This window comes from Bombina bombina, chromosome 1 (assembly GCF_027579735.1).
Source record: "Bombina bombina isolate aBomBom1 chromosome 1, aBomBom1.pri, whole genome shotgun sequence".
NCBI lineage: Eukaryota > Metazoa > Chordata > Amphibia > Anura > Bombinatoridae > Bombina > Bombina bombina.
Genome location: NC_069499.1, coordinates 877,151,883 through 877,168,321, shown reverse-complemented (window position 1 = coordinate 877,168,321; position 16,439 = coordinate 877,151,883). Strand labels below are relative to the sequence as shown.

The window sequence follows — 16,439 nt, the reverse complement described above, 5'->3', positions numbered from 1 at the left end:
GATAGCGGGGGCGGCATATTAGGGGTTAATAAGTGTAAGGTTAGGGGTGTTTAGACTCAGGGTACATGTTAGAGTGTTAGGTGCAGACGTAGGAAGTGTTTCCCCATAGAAAACAATGTAGCTGCGTTAGGAGCTGAACGCTGCTTTTTTGAAGGTGTTAGGTTTTTTTTCAGCTCAAACTGCCCCATTGTTTTCTATGGGGGAATCGTGCACGAGCACGTTTTTGAAGCTGGCCGCGTCCGTAAGCAACGCTGGTATTTAGAGTTGCAGTGGCGGGAAATATGCTCTACGCTCCTTTTTTGGAGCCTAACGCAGCCATTCTGTGAACTCTAAATACCAGCGGTATTTAAAAGGTGCGGGGGAAAAAAAGCACACGTAGCTAACGCACCCATTTGGCCGCAGAACTCTAAATCTAGCCGTTAGATACTAGATTTTTAGAGAAGGGCTATGCAGTAGGGACTATTAAAGAAGCAAAAGAAAAAGTACAACTGATGGATAGGAAAAAATTATTACAACCACGTAAACAAAAAGGAGAACAATAAAACAAACATAATAATAAGGATAACATCAGATTTATTACTACCTATAATCAGGGTTCTAGAGACATACAGAATATCTTAAGTAAACATTGGGGGGTATTGAAAGTAGATCCCATCTTAGGAAACATCTTAACAGACAGACCGCTAGTTACCTTCAGAAAAAACACTGACTTGAAAAACATCCTTGCACCCACGAAATTACGTGAATCAGGGGACCAATTGAAAACTAAACCGATCACACATTGGTTAGAACAGAAACCAGGAACATATAAATGTGGGACAGCAAGGTGTGGGATGGGCAAATACGTGAATACTAATATCAATTTTACCAATTCTGGGGGTAACAAAATCTTCAAACAAAAATACAAATGCAACTGCAGCACTACATATGTAGTGTATTTATTGAGCTACAGTTGCAAAATGATTTATATAGGGAGAACAAAAAGAAATATACGTACCAGACTAAACGAACATGTAAACAATATAAAAAATGGTCTGAAGGCACATAGTGTCCCCGAACATTTCAGACTCTGTCATAACTCAGACCCTAAGAGTTTAAAAATCCAAGTTATTGATTGGATACCCCCAAATAAATATCCAAACAGACTGTTGACACTTAGACGCAGCAAATCTTTTTGGATATATCAACTTGATGCGATGCACCCTGCTGGTCTTAATTTAGAATTAGATCTACAAGCATTCATGTAATATAAACATACTGTATATCTTTTATATCTCAACACAGATCAGTAGAATAAGATTACAATACATAAATATCTATTCAGAAAGTAATTAGTAGTTCATAATTTTATTGACTCTATAGGCTCACATAGTCTTAATAATAATAAAAATAAAAATAGTCCCCCTCTACAGTATATGAATAGCCATGTATAATTGTATAGTTATATAATTTTATAATTATATGTATTTGCACTTTAAATTCTTCATGTGCCTTGCTTTTGAGTTTTGTACTGTTATGAATCATCTATGGTGTTTTTGAAAACATTTCAGTGAAAAATTGTTTATGGAAAAATTTTATATTTTTTAAGAGGTTTTTTAAGATTATTTTTATAATGTTCTTTACAATGTATTTTAAGGATGTTATTACTGTTGTAGAAATCAAAAAAAAAATTAGAACATTTAAATTCAAAGAAAAATCACCAAACTAAATGTAATTATCATATATGGAGAAACATGTAATTGTATACACCTGCCATGGTGAAACCTGATAGGTTGACATTTGCACTTTACCTGAACTAGCTCCTTTAAAAGCCGGTTGGAGCACCTTACATACTCACTCTTGACAAAGTCTGGGCTAACCCAGACGAAACGCGTAGAGACATTTTTTCATGTTCAAGGACTTTCTTGTGGACTCCTGCAGCATTGCCTATGTGGAATCCATGTTATGCTTTATTTATTTTTAAATCTTGTAAGTAGCCATTTGTACAGCGCACTTACCACTGAATAAATTGTGCTTCACTTGAGTCAGGCTGCGCCTGTCCCATTCTTTCTTTTTTCAGCTTATACTGCTAGACATATAAGCATGCAGGAATATTGTTACACAAACACATCAGAATAGAAGAGGTTGCTATGTGAGAGCTACGCAATAAACTCATTTTCATGTGTTGGGGCATTTTACACAAGTAGTTCACTCCTTGGCCCTCTCTGATAAATTTACCTATTTTCAGGCATTGACTAGCTGTTATCCAAGAGGGTCTAACATTTCTTGTTTTTCAAATGAAAGAGCTATGTTGCATTATTTCCCCTTAGGGTGTAATATATATATATATATATATATATATATACACACACACATATATATATATATATACACATATATACACACACACATATATATATATATATATATATATATATATATATATATATATATATACATAGCACACAGAAAAAGTCCGGCACACACTTACAAGCTCACAGCTAAGATAAAAGCAAAAATGGAAGAGTTAGTTACCGCATCTGGCCAAATGGGATAAGCCCAGGTACCACGTCAAGGTCTCTTCCAAAACCTGAGTCCCTAAACAGCCACACAATGCAAGCTCTCAATTCAACAAACTGGGAACAAGTGAAGGGTGCACAGGCTTATGTAATCACCCTATACAAAACACGGAAGGGGACTACACTCTGAGACCGGACTGGGTACACATCATATGACCTTGCAACATGCACAGCCCTGGGTGCACAAAAGCACCCTCAGGAAGCTGCACTGTCCCTAGAGGCAGTTAACCCCAGACATGTCTGGGTGCAAGGCCCATAGGGAAAATTACAAAACAAATTAATACAGCAAACAGAGAAAGTCTAGCACTCACAAACTCTCAGCTAAGATTAAAAGCAAAAATGGAAGAGTTAGCTACCGCATCTGGCAAAATGGGATAAGCCCAGGTACCACATCAAGGTCTCTTCCAAAACCTGAGTCCCTAAACAGCCACACAATGCAAGCTCTCAATTCAACAAACTGGGAACAAGTGAAGGGTGCACAGGCTTATGAAATCACCCTAGACATATACAAAACATGGAAGGGGACTGCATTCTCAGACCGGACTGGGTACACATCTCATGACCATGCAACATGCACAGCCCTGGGTGCACAAAAGCACTCTCATGAAGCTGCAAGGCCCATAGGGAAAATGTGTTTTGTAATTTTCCCTATGGGTCTTGCACCCAGACCTGTCTGAGGTTAACTGCCTGTGACTCTGGGGACAGTACAGCTTCCTGAGGGTTGTGCATGTTGCAAGGTCATGGGATGTGTACCCAGTCCGGTCTGAGAGTGCAGTCCGCTTCTGTGTTTTGTGTGTATATATATATATATATATATATATAATATATATATATATATATATATATATATATATATATATATATATACATATACATGCAGGTCGACCTGTAGGGATGAGAATGAATTTGTGTGATGTAAATAGAGAGAGTGAGAGGAGTTGTGTTGGAAGTACAGTGCAGGGAGTCTGGTACAGTGCAGGGAGTCATGTCTCTCTCCCCCCTCCCCTGTGTCTCTCCCCCCCTCCCCTGCTTCTCTCTCCCCCCTCCCCTGTGCCTCTTTCCCCCCCTCCCCTGTGTCTCTCTCCCCCCGTCCCCTGTGTCTCTCTCCCCCCCTCCCCTGTGTCTCTCTCCCTTCCTCCCTCCCCTGTGTCTCTCTCCCTTCCTCCCTCCCCTGTGTCTCCCTCCCTCCCCTGAGTCTCTCTCCCTCCCTCCCTCCCCTGAGTCTCTCTCTCTCCCTCCCTCCCTCCCTCCCTCCCTCCCCTGTGTCTTTCTGCCTCCCCCCGACTCTCTCTCCCTCCCTCACTCCCCTGTGTCTCTCTCCCTTCCTCACTCCTCTCTCTCTCTCTCTCTCTCTCCCCTGTCCCTCTCTCTCTTCCCCTGTCTCTCTCTCTCTCTCTCTCTCTTTCTTTCCTATGTGTTTGTCTCTCTCTCTCCCCTGTGTCTGTCTCTCTCTCTTCCCTGTGTCTGTCTCTCTCTCTCTCCCCTGTGTCTGTCTCTCTCTCTCCCCTGTGTCTGTCTCTCTCTCTCCCCTGTGTCAGTCTCTCTCTCCCCTGTGTCTGTCTCTATCTCTCTCTCCCCTGTGCCTGTTTCTCTCTCTCACCTGTGTGTCTCTCTCTCCCCCCCTGTGCCTGTCTCTCTCTCTCCCCTGTGTCTGTCTCTCTCTATCTCCCCTGTGTCTCTCTCTCCCTCTCTCTCCCCTGTGTCTGTATCTATCTCTCCCCGGTGTCTCTCTCCCCCCTGTGTCTGTCTCTCTCTCTCCCCCTGTGTCTCTCTCTCCCCTGTGTCTGTCTCTCTCTCTATCCCCTGTGTCTGTCTCTCTCTCTCTCTCCTGTGTCTGTCTCACTCTCTCCCCTGTGTCTCTCTCTCTCTCTCTCCCCTGTGACTGTTCCCTGTGTCTGTGTCTCATTCTCTCTCCCTCCCCTGTGTGTGTCTCTCTCTCCTCTGTGTCTCTCTCTCTGTGTGTGTCTCTCTTTCTCTCCCCCTCCCCTTTCTAATTTTAAGTGTAAGTTGACATGATTAACAGAATTTTTTTACTGTGTTACATGTTGCAAAAAATAAAAAAGAGAAAAATTAAATGTATAATCATCAAATTTTTTAAAGGGGGGGGGGGGCTTCATGGATTCTTGCACCGGGCCCTGAGGTTTCTAGTTATGCCTCTGGTTTCATGTCCCTTTTTGTAATAGAACAAATTCATTCCTTGGGTGATCTTACATAAAGAATTGTTAAAGGGACACAAAACACTGTTTCTGTAGACTTGTCAGGGCTGGCTCAACCATGGGACATTAGTAACTGAGTCAGTCACTGTCAGTCCCAGACCACTCTTGCCCTCGAGTTCCATGGGGGAAGTCACAGGCTCCCAGCAGCATAACCTCATTGTGCAAAAAGACACAGAACCAGTCAGGGGCAACAATCAAGGTGGCACAAGTGCATCTCTTCCCTAACGTCCTTCTCACTTACGACACAATTATGCATAAGCATTGGTTGCATGCAGCTAGGCAGGCTTAGTAAGGTCAGCGACAATGATAGTAGGTTGATATGTTAATCAGTAATGTTATTACTGGGGGGGGCGACATTGCATTCTCGGACCCAGGCAGCACAATGTCTTGAGCTGGCCCTGATCACACAGACTATAGAGCAATATGATACACACTGTCGGTCAACTGGGACATATTGACACTGATGTTTGTTTAATTTATAGTGCAATAGTCCAAAGGGAGGCCGTTAGTAATGAGTCTTGACTGTATGCAGCTGAAAAGATGGGGAAAAAAAGATTGAAAAGATGATTGGTTAACCAGAGCTTTGGTCTCTTGTAACCAAATTGTGCGATAATCGTGATTTACGCTTGAGCACAATGGTTTGCAACAAACCTGTAATATGAATGCAGTTATGCCCTCAACAGTGCCCATAGAAAGTATGGTGAGCGCAATTTATTGCACTATTGGATCCACTTGTAATCTAGCCATTTGTAATTAAAAAAAATTACTCTTCTAAGAAATTAATATACCAACCTAATGTGAAAACATTCTGAATGGATACAGCACTCTGTGTACTGCAATTGGAGACACTCACAGCTATCTATTAACATTTGATTAGCACCATTTGAATTGTTTGGCTGTGAAAGACTCTTATCTCCTCTCCTGGTACCAATTAGAAACAGATGTAGACATGATTCTACAGCAATTAGACCACTGACTATAATGTAGCAGGGTTAGGCTATAATGTAGCAGGGTTAGGCTTCTGAAGTCAGGAGCATGTACTTCCAGTTATTGTGAGGCTTGAAAAACCCATCATTTTCAGAGTGTAAATACAATAATACTTTACAACTTATAATTAAAAACACAGGAGGGGAATTTACTAATATATTACACCAAGACTTCCACTTTTAGATTTATCAAATTATGTTTATTGTTTGATATTATCCAATGATGTTATTTTTGGTTATTTTCCTGATCAGATGATGTTTTTTCTCTACTCAGTCATCAGACTCAACGTCCACCTCCTTGAGTGATTTCCCACCACAGAAACAAGCGATACTCAGTTTGCAGATCTTTCTCTTTGCAACTTTTGGAACGCGCCTCTTCTTTGAAAATAGACTTTTCCAGAATCGCTATATGAAAATAAAACAAGTATTAAAGAATAATAATTAAAACTCAATGGACCCTCTTATTCCAATCTCTGTACTATATGGTTTATACATGGAGACAGTAATGTCATTTTAATGTAGAATCCATTTCATTCCCCATTTTCTTACCTAGCTTCCCTCTTTTTTTCATCTTTCTTTACCTATATTCTTTCTCTTTTGTTTTCATGGTCTCTCCCTATGTGTTTATATTCTCACTTTCCCTTATTTAGCTTATACAGCTTTGCTTTTTCTCATCTATCCTATTTAACCCTTTCTTTGCTTCTCCCTAATTAGCTACCTTTTGTATTTAAACTTGTGCATCCTCTTGTTTTTTTATTTCCTTTTTTATCTTACCTTTTTTTTCTTTGGTTCGACTTCTGCATTCTCCTCAGCCACCATTCTGAAACCTTCATCCACCTTGCTCTTCAAACGCGAAATTTGAATAGATGTTTCTATTTTAGTTGGGGGAAACACAATCATCCTTTAATCACTTATACTATATTCACTTTGCTCATTCTTTTTATCTCTTTATATATTTACATTTCTCAATATAAATCATTATAACCCATTTTTCTGCTTTGAAGAACTAACAAAGCTACATTACTTATACTTTATATTTTACATTGTCTTTCACTATCCCCTTATCCCTATATCTCCCTTTTTCTTTTACCTGGTTTCATCTCCTTTTTAAGAACTTGTATCACATCCCAGGATTCACTGTCTACTGATGATTCTTCTGATGAATCATTTTTCAGTGTGTTCTCCTTTTCTTGTACTATATTAAAAAAATGACAAATAAAAGAGTTACCAATCAATAAATGCACTATACTATATTATTCTACTTTTTTCCCCCTTTGCCTTATTATCAGTCTATTGTTCTTCATTTTAACCCTTTTCTGGCCATTGCCTGATTCTTTATATTTTGCATTTTTCTAGTCTATCTACATACATATTCTTTAATTAGTCTTACTTTTCTGATCAGGATTTTCTTCATCTTCTATTTTCTGTCTCGATTTGCTGAAAAATACAAAAACAAGATTAATATAAAAAAAAACACTATGCCTAACCATAAATAAGTGAGATCACCAATATAGAAATGTTTGTAGATTGATTTATGATTGGAGGAACTCGTGGTCACTTACCTTATGCACTTTTTAACCATCCATACTCCAACTCCAAGTAGCAAAAGCAAAGAGATTCCAGATATACAGATCACTGCCCTGTCAATTTTTACTGTAGATAAACATCAAGAAATAAGATTATTAGTTACAATGTACAGTTTTACAGCAGACATTTTGGTGATACTATCTATTTTACTGGCATTGTAACTGTATTCAAATATTTCAGAAACTTTAAAGTAAAATAAAATGCTTGAATGACATAAAAATGCTTAGTTTGACTGAGGACCTAGAAATAATATATGAGAAACTACTGTATAAATGTATGCCTAATATAAAAAGTTAAAAAAAGTACTTACATATGATGGACAGCTTTAAAAGTACCCCTGTAAAAACAAATGAAAATAAATAGTGAGATATATATATATATATAGGTATATATAAAGTATATAAATATAAATGACAGTAAACATTTCTACCTATAAGACATTCTTAAACATTTATAAGTCATTCCTTTAAGATTGCTATGTGATATTGTTTTCTACAACAAAGACTGCATAGTCATTATCAACAAAACATGAACTATATTATTTTATTTTTTACCGGATTGATACTACAGTTGTTCATGTAAATCTGCTATCTTGAGAGTGATCACTACCAGACCAGTATGGCAAATATTTCTACTGGAGACATAGTAGCCCAGATAACAAGTGTGTGCCCATGCTTAGCATAAAACAGCACAGCCTGGTATTACAAGTAAATAGTAAAACAGGTTTACCAGAAAATGTTTAGCTCAGCCGACATCTCTTTAGCTTGCCCTATACTTTCAATAGATAGTGCAGCAACGCTAAACATCACTCAAATTACAAGTTGTTAATTATTTGTTGTGCTTAAATGTAACACATAACAGCTTTAGCGCAATTGGAGACTTGAAGTGTTAGGGCTAAAACACATGTAAGACATATTAAAAGAAAGTATTACATGTATATATATATATATATATATATATATATGTATATATATATATATACACACATAAACACATATTAGAAGTAAAATATACGCTAAGTATTGAAATAGTTTCTAAAAAGTGTTTTAAAGAAGTATGATATCTGTATTTATACTGTATATTATTCTCTCCACTTGCTCTAGAATGCATATTATCCCTTCCCTCCATTACCAAAGAAGTTGCACATAACTTCCAATAGTAAGAGATTATAATTAAGAAAAGTTATTAGTGAGGAAGGATATGTACAATATCATTACCTTGCTGGGTGCTCACATCGGTGCATGTCACAATATGACACAAAATAAAAAAGATATATAATTTCAATAAGCAACTCATTGTGCTGCTCTCCACTCACTGTCTAAACTCCTGCTCTAACTGGCTATAGTTAGGGAATCATTGTGTGTGATGTCATTGTGTTACTGTGACATCATTACCACTTGATTATCTAGTATTTACACTCTAATAACTATGACAACTCTAATAACAATTTGAAACAAATAAAGACAAACATTTACAATTTTTATTTCCACTTTTATGTAAATTATGCCAACAATAGAAGCAGATCAGTGGTACATTTAAATATGCAGGAAGTAGCTGTTGCCAAAAGAAAACAAAATGCTGGAAGTATCTATCAGCAATCAGTATTAGCACCAATGAGCCATAAAATAGTAGAATTAAATGTACAACTGATATTGATGTATTATTTGCAAATTAAATTTGAAGTTTTTTTTTTTTACTCCTAATTTTTAAGTGAAAATATAGCATGTTTTTATACTTCGTTTTCAGTTAAGTGAGAGCAACTTCTCATGTGCATTTTCTATTTAAGATGCTCTCTTTCATAAGAGTTTTAGTAAAGCAAGTCAGCAGTTATCATTATTTTATGTTTAAAGGGACACTGTACCCAAATATTTTCTTTTGTGCTTCAGATAGAGCATGCAATTTTAAGCAACTTTCTAATTTACTCCTATTTCCAAATGTTCTTTATTCTCTTGGTATCTTTATTTGAAATGCAAGAATGTAAGTTTAGATGGCGGTCCATTTTTGGTGAACAACCTATGTTGTCCTTGCTGATTGGTGGATAAATGCATCCACCAATCAAAAACTGCTGTCCAGAGTTCTGAACCTAGAAAAAAGCTTACATGCCTTCTTTTTCATATAAAGATGGCAAGAGAACGAAGAAAAATTGATAATAGGAGTAAATTAGAAAGTTGCTTAAAATGGCATGTTGTATCTGAATCACAAAAGAAAAAAATTGGGTACAGTGTCCCTTTAACAAGCCTAGTGTACTGTCTTTACTAAGAACATACAGCATATGGCAGGTTCTAAGCATTATCAGTCACCTCACAGACTCAGTGATAATTAATGAATCTATTCCTGTGTCTCTATAGCCCCCTTGTCCCTAATATTGTTTCACTACCACCTTTTATCACTTCACATAATTCTAAACCAAATATGCTACAATTCATTTTGAATGTTTAATAGGTTCTCCTGTCCCCCTACTGCTCCACACCCTCTTTCTATTGTTTCAAAATACTCCATGATTTGTATTCTCCCTTACTCCAGAACTAAATATGTAGTATTTAATGTCCTATAGGAAGGAACCATTATTTGAAATCCAAATCAATTACTGAGGAAAGATAGGTAGAGATTTGTTACCTTGCTGGGTGCTCACATCGCTGCAGGCCACTGTTCGCCACAGAACAAAAAATATGTAGAACTTCAGTAAGAAACTCATTTTTACTGCTCTCCACTTGCTCTCTATACTCCCACAGAAAATTACTGCTCTGACTAGCTGTATATAGGGAATCTTTGTGTGTGATGTCATAGTGGTACTGTGACATCACTGCTGCTTACCTCTGGCTCATCTGTTCTTTATAAACTGATAATATAATAATGTATAATGGTAGTGATTTATTTAAAATGTAATTTTAATATGACATTAATGATCCGGATATCTATATACTGGTAATGAGTACACTGTGCTTTATAAAGATTATATGTATGTATATACTGATGATGAACAAGCTTCATCACATACACAATATCCTAGTCAGTCCTTAGCTATAAACTAGAAAAACAATTTTTTGTATATTGTTACAGAATATGTAAGAATTATTAACTAACCTGGGGCGCGATCCGATATACGGCGCAGGTTTCGGCGCAAGCGTGGAAACCTGCGCTGCCCGTAGTTTCACCTTGCACATCGGGCTATCACATATACTGTGCCGAAAGTTGCTAAAGTGCCGTAAGTCGGACAAACTAGTGATGTCCAGAAATAAGCATAAGTACAAATTTCTGGAGTCGCCAGTGACTTACGGCACTTTAGAAACTGCAGCTGCCTAAAAAAACTAACTAAAGTATAAAATATCCCATAACTGTCTAACACGCCTCCCAAAAATAGCCCAAAACGTATACCCCTCTATCCGCAATCCCCCCTCTCACTCCTAACAATAAATGTATTAACCCCTAGACCGACAATCCCCCACAACACAATAAGCCTAATTATTAACCCCTAAACCGCCATAGCCCACACCGCAATAAACCTATCCTAGTATTAACCCCTAATCCGCCACTCCCGGACCCCGCCGCTCACCCTACATTAAATGTATTACCCCTAATCTGACCCCCCTACACCGCCACCACCTATATTAAATATATTACCCCCTAATCTGAGCCCCCTACACTGCCGCCACCTATATTAACTATATTACCCCCTAAACCTAAGTCTAACCCTAACACCCCCTAACTTTATTATTATTTAAATAAATCTAAATAATATTAATATTATTAAATAAATTATTCCTATTTAAAACTAAATACTTACCTATAAAATAAACCCTAAGATAGCTACAATATAATTAATAATTACATTGTATCTATTTTAGGGTTTATATTTATTTTACAGGTAACTTTGTATTTATTTTAACTAGGTACAATAGCTATTAAATAGTTAATAACTACTTAATAACTACCTAGTTAAAATAATTACAAAATTACCTGTAAAATAAATCCTAAATTACCATTACACCTAACACTACACTATCAATAAATGAATAAATAAACTACAATTATCTGAACTAAAATACAAATAAATAAACTAAACTATATTACAAAAACAAACAAACACTAAATTACAAAAAATTAAAAAATATTGCAAGAATTTTAATCTAATTACACCTAATCTAAGCCCCCTAATAAAATAAAAAAGCCCCCCAAAATAATAAAATTTCCCTACTCTAAACTAAATTACAAAAGTAATCAGCTCTATTACCAGCCCTTAAAAGGGCCTTTTGTGGGGCATTGCCCCAAAGTAATAAGCTCTTTTACCTGTAAAAAAAAAGAACAACCCCCCCCTATTACAACCCACCACCCACACACCCCTACTCTAAAACCCACCCGATCCCTCCTTAAAAAACCCTAAGTCTAACACCCAAGTGCTCCTTACCTGTCCTGAAGACCGGCGGAGAAGGTCCTGTTCCAGGCGGTGAAGTCTTCTTCCAAGCGGCGACCTCTTCTTCTGCCAGGAACCAGCCAGCGCGGAGGAGTTGAAGACCGATGACCGAGGAGCTGAAGACCGTCCACTCTTGAACTGAAGACCGGCGATGCTGGAACTGAAGATCGGCGACGCTGGAACTGAAGACCGCGGAGCCATGGAGCGTGAAGGATCCTCTTCATATGATCTCTGCCGTACACTGAATAGGAATTCAAGGTACGCGATTAAAAATGGAGTCCCTTGAATTCCTATTGGCTGATTTGAGCCATCAAATTCAAATCAGCCAATCGGATGAGAGCTACTGTAATTCTATTGGCTGATTTGAATAGCCAATAGAATAAGAGCTACTGACATTCTTTTGGCTATTCAAATCAGCCAATAGAATGTCAGTAGCTCTCATACATTTAATGTAGGTGGGATCAGATTAGGGGGTAATATATTTAATATAGGTGGCATCGATGTAGGGGGGTCAGATTAGGGGGTAATACATTTAATGTAGGTGGTGACGGTGTAGGGGGATCAGATTAGGGGGTAATACATATAATGTAGGTGGCGGCGGGGTTCCAACCATAATGTCATCCTTTATAATTGATTTGCTGTTTGTTAGAATAAAACTAGATTTTTTTTATATATATATATACTGTCTCCCCTCTTTTAATGTGTCTGTATTCCTTATTCCCATTTTTTTACCAATCAGAAATAGCAAATGACTTAGGGCCAATATTTAAAAGATCATCAGGTGCAGGAAAATGGTAATTTCGCTTCACTAGTCTCTCCAATCACCCGCAGGGCACAATGTTATAAAAAAGTGGCTGACCCTTGCTGTCCAGATAAGCGGTGATGTACCTTTCATAGGAAACTGTGTGTGTGTGTGTGTGTGTGTGTGTGTATCTATGTATGTGTATCTATGTATGTGTATATATGTAAGTGCATACAAACACACATATAAATATACACACAGATATATTTTAACACCACTTTTTATTTTAATTTTTAATAGAAAAAATTAAAATAGTTTTATTATCCACTAATATTTTTATTCTTATTTTTTTCATTAATCAATTGATAGATATAAATATAAATCTTAAAATTGAATTAACCCAATGGCACCACACTAATATGCCTATAAGTGCCCAAGAGGCCTGCACTTTGAGCAACCGCCCAGGGCCCGCTCTTTGGGGGGCACCGCACTTTGAGGGGTGAGGGTATGAGAAGGTGCAATGTATATCCTGTATTTTGTTTATGAAGAAGTGTTTATAGTATCAGAAGATGTAATATGTACTGTTATTCTTTACATATGTAACAATGAATGCTGGGGCAAGAGTGGGCCTTTAAGGGGGCAGGGCATCCAGGGGAAGGGGAATAAGAGCGCTGGACTGTGGGGCTCAACAAATTTGTTTTACCCAGGGCCCTGCAAATGCTAAGGGTGTCTCTGATGCCCAATATTTGATAAATATTAATCAATAAATGATTTATTAATCTAGGGTTAGAGTGCTCTGCATCAATCAGAAGTACTAACTAAACGCATTGTTTTCAGTCAGTGTCTGTCTATACTGACATTTAAAGAATAAATATAGATATACCTGTGCATGTTAAAAATAAAATAACATTTTCTTCTGAGTGAAGAGCAATGCTATTTCAACTATTTCTTAAGACACTTTCAGCTTTAGAGCACTTTGGCATAGCATACCTTTGGGATAGTGCTAGAGCGAATGCCAGATCAGGGTTTTGTAGAGAGCGTTAAAGTGAAGAAGTGGGGCTATCCCTGATGACCTATCGATTGCCTTCTGAGTAGGTCAAACATCTAATGCAATGTTCGTCAAATAAAGCTTTTCCGCATCATAACAGAAGTCACTGTTGGGCACACAATCCTGACAAATATGTAGAAACGATCTCTCTGTTAGCGTTCAATCCCCCTCGGTGACAAGCCAATGTAAACCCGCAAAGCAAAGTTCATATATAAATGTAAGCACGCTCACCTCGTATCCAAACCAGGCTGGCCTCCAGACCCTTCTCTTGTACGGCTTGTGTGCCCAACAGTGACTTGTGTTATGATGCGGAAAAGCTTTATTTGACGAACATTGCATTAGATGTTTGACCTACTCAGAAGGCAATCGATAGGTCATCAGGGATAGCCCCACTTCTTCACTTTAACATTTTCATATTTGATACTACTGGTGGTATCATAGGGGTCTATCTTTGGCTTATTATCTGCTCAACATGGAAGGAACACAACAGGTTATACCACAGTTTTTTGCATTAAGACCAGACACAGTGCGTTACAAGGATACTTCGGACTGTGACCTTATATTCTCAGAAGATAAAGGTGCCCTTACTTTAGGAACTCTATTTGATCAAATGGAGGGTCTATTGCTGAAAGAGCTGAAAGCACAGTGGGACATCTGGACTTTTGAGAGTTATATGAAGGCTAAAATGATACCCAGAGGGTTACGAGTCTATAAATTTCCAACTTTTGATATAGACTTAAATGACACGGACTTTATCAATACATGGAATGATATTGTGGGGGGGTAGTTATCAAGCCGTCAACCTCAAATACGCTGGAATTCCGCAGCGTATTTGTGGCGAGGCTGATTCGCCTTAGTTATCAAAGGCTCGAGACCGGCAAAAGTAGAATTTTGTGACGTAAGCTTCGATCCGCCGGACTCAGTCCGACACAGATCGATTCTTACGTCACTCCAGATGTTCCGCACACAAGTGCGGCACATTCTCACTACTTTTGCTAGCTATCAAAAAACTAGCAGGTACGCTCGGCACTTTTCCGGCCCAGCGTACCTGGTTTTCAATCCGCCACCCCTGGAGGCGGCGGATCCCATAGGAATCAATGGGAGTCTGACCATAGCGAAAGTACAAGTTCGCTGCTGACAGACATCCCATTGATTCCTATGGGAGCTGTCTACACCTAACACCCTAACATGTACCCCGAGTCTAAACACCGCTAATCTGACCCCCCCTACACCGCCGCAACTAAATAAAGTTATTACCCCCTAAACCGCCGCTCCCGGAGCCCACCGCAACTATAATAAATGTATTAACCCCTAAACCGCCGCTCCCTGAACCCGCCGCAACCTATATTAAATGTATTAACCCCTAATCTGCCCCCCCTACACCGTCGCCACCTATAATAAATTTATTAACCCCTATCCTGCCCCCCACTACGCCGCCGCCACTGTAATAAAATTATTAACCCCTAAACCTAAGTCTAACCCTAACCCTAACACCCCCTAACTTAAATATTAATTAAATAAATCTAAATAAATTAACTCTTATTAACTAAATGAATCCTATTTAAAACTAAATACTTACCTTTAAAATAAACCCTAATATAGCTACAATATAAATAATAATTATATTATAGCTATCTTAGGATTTATATTTATTTTACAGGTACCTTTCAATTTATTTTAACCATGTACAATAACTATTAAATAGTTATTAACTATTTAATAGCTTACCTAGCTAAAATAAAGAGAAATGTACCTGTGAAATAAATCCTAACCTAAGTTACAATTACACCTAACACTACACTATCATTAAATAAATTATTCCTATTTAAAACTAAATACTTAACTACAATGAAATACAATTACATAAACTAACTAAAGTACAAAAAATAAAAAAAGCTAAGTTACAAAAAATAAAAAAATAAGTTACAAACATGTTAAAAATATTACAACAATTTTAAGCTACTTACACCTAATCTAAGCCCCCTAATAAAATAACAAACCCCCCCAAAATAAAAAAAAATCCCTACCCTATTCTAAATTACATAAATTTCAAAGCTCTTTTACCTTACCAGCCCTTAAAAGGGCCATTTGTGGGGGCATGCCCCAAAAAGTTCAGCTCTTTTGCCTGTAAAAGAAAAATACAACCCCCCCCCAACATTAAAACCCACCACCCACATACCCCCTAATCTAACCCAAACCCCCCTTACAAAAACCTAACACTAATCCCCTGAAGATCATCCTACCTTGAGTCGTCTTCACTCAGCCGAGCCACCGATGGAACTGAAGAGGACATCCGGAGCGGAAGAAGTTAATCCTCCAAGCGGCGCTGAAGAAATCTTCCATCCGATGAAGTCATCATCCAGGCGGCGCTGAAGAAGTCTTCGATCCGGCCGATGTCATCTTCAAAGAGGCGCTGAAGAGGTCTTCTATCCGGGCGAAGTCATCTTCCAAGCCGGGTCTTGAATCTTCCTTCCGCCGACGCGGAACCACCTTCTTCACCGACGGACTACGACGAATGACGGCTCCTTTAAGGGACGTCATCCAAGATGGCGTCCCCTCAATTCCGATTGGTTGATAGGATTGCCAATCGGAATTAAGGTAGGAAAATCTGATTGGCTGATGGAATCAGCCAATCAGATTCAAGTTCAATCCGATTGGCTGATCCAATCAGCCAATCAGATTGAGCTCGCATTCTATTGGCTGATCGGAACAGCCAATAGAATGCGAGCTCAATCTGATTGGCTGATTCCATCAGCCAATCAGATTTTTCCTACCTTAATTCCGATTGGCTGATAGAATCCTATCAGCCAATCGGAATTGAGGGGACGCCATCTTGGATGACGTCCCTTAAAGGAGCCGTCATTCGTCGTAGTCCGTCGGTGAAGAAGGTG

At 38.3% G+C, this 16,439-nt stretch overlaps 1 long non-coding RNA gene across 1 annotated transcript in view; it reads right to left on the bottom strand.

Annotated features, from left to right (window-relative positions):
• Window positions 1–7,342: 7,342 nt before the first annotated feature.
• The window catches only part of LOC128640353 (uncharacterized), a 33,813-nt gene continuing 24,716 nt past the window's right edge, over window positions 7,343–16,439 (bottom strand). The window contains exons 3-4 of the long non-coding RNA XR_008399336.1: window positions 7,658–7,684; window positions 7,343–7,413 (exon numbers count right to left, since the gene is read on the bottom strand). This is a non-coding gene — a long non-coding RNA (uncharacterized LOC128640353). The remainder of the gene's footprint in view (window positions 7,414–7,657; window positions 7,685–16,439) is intronic.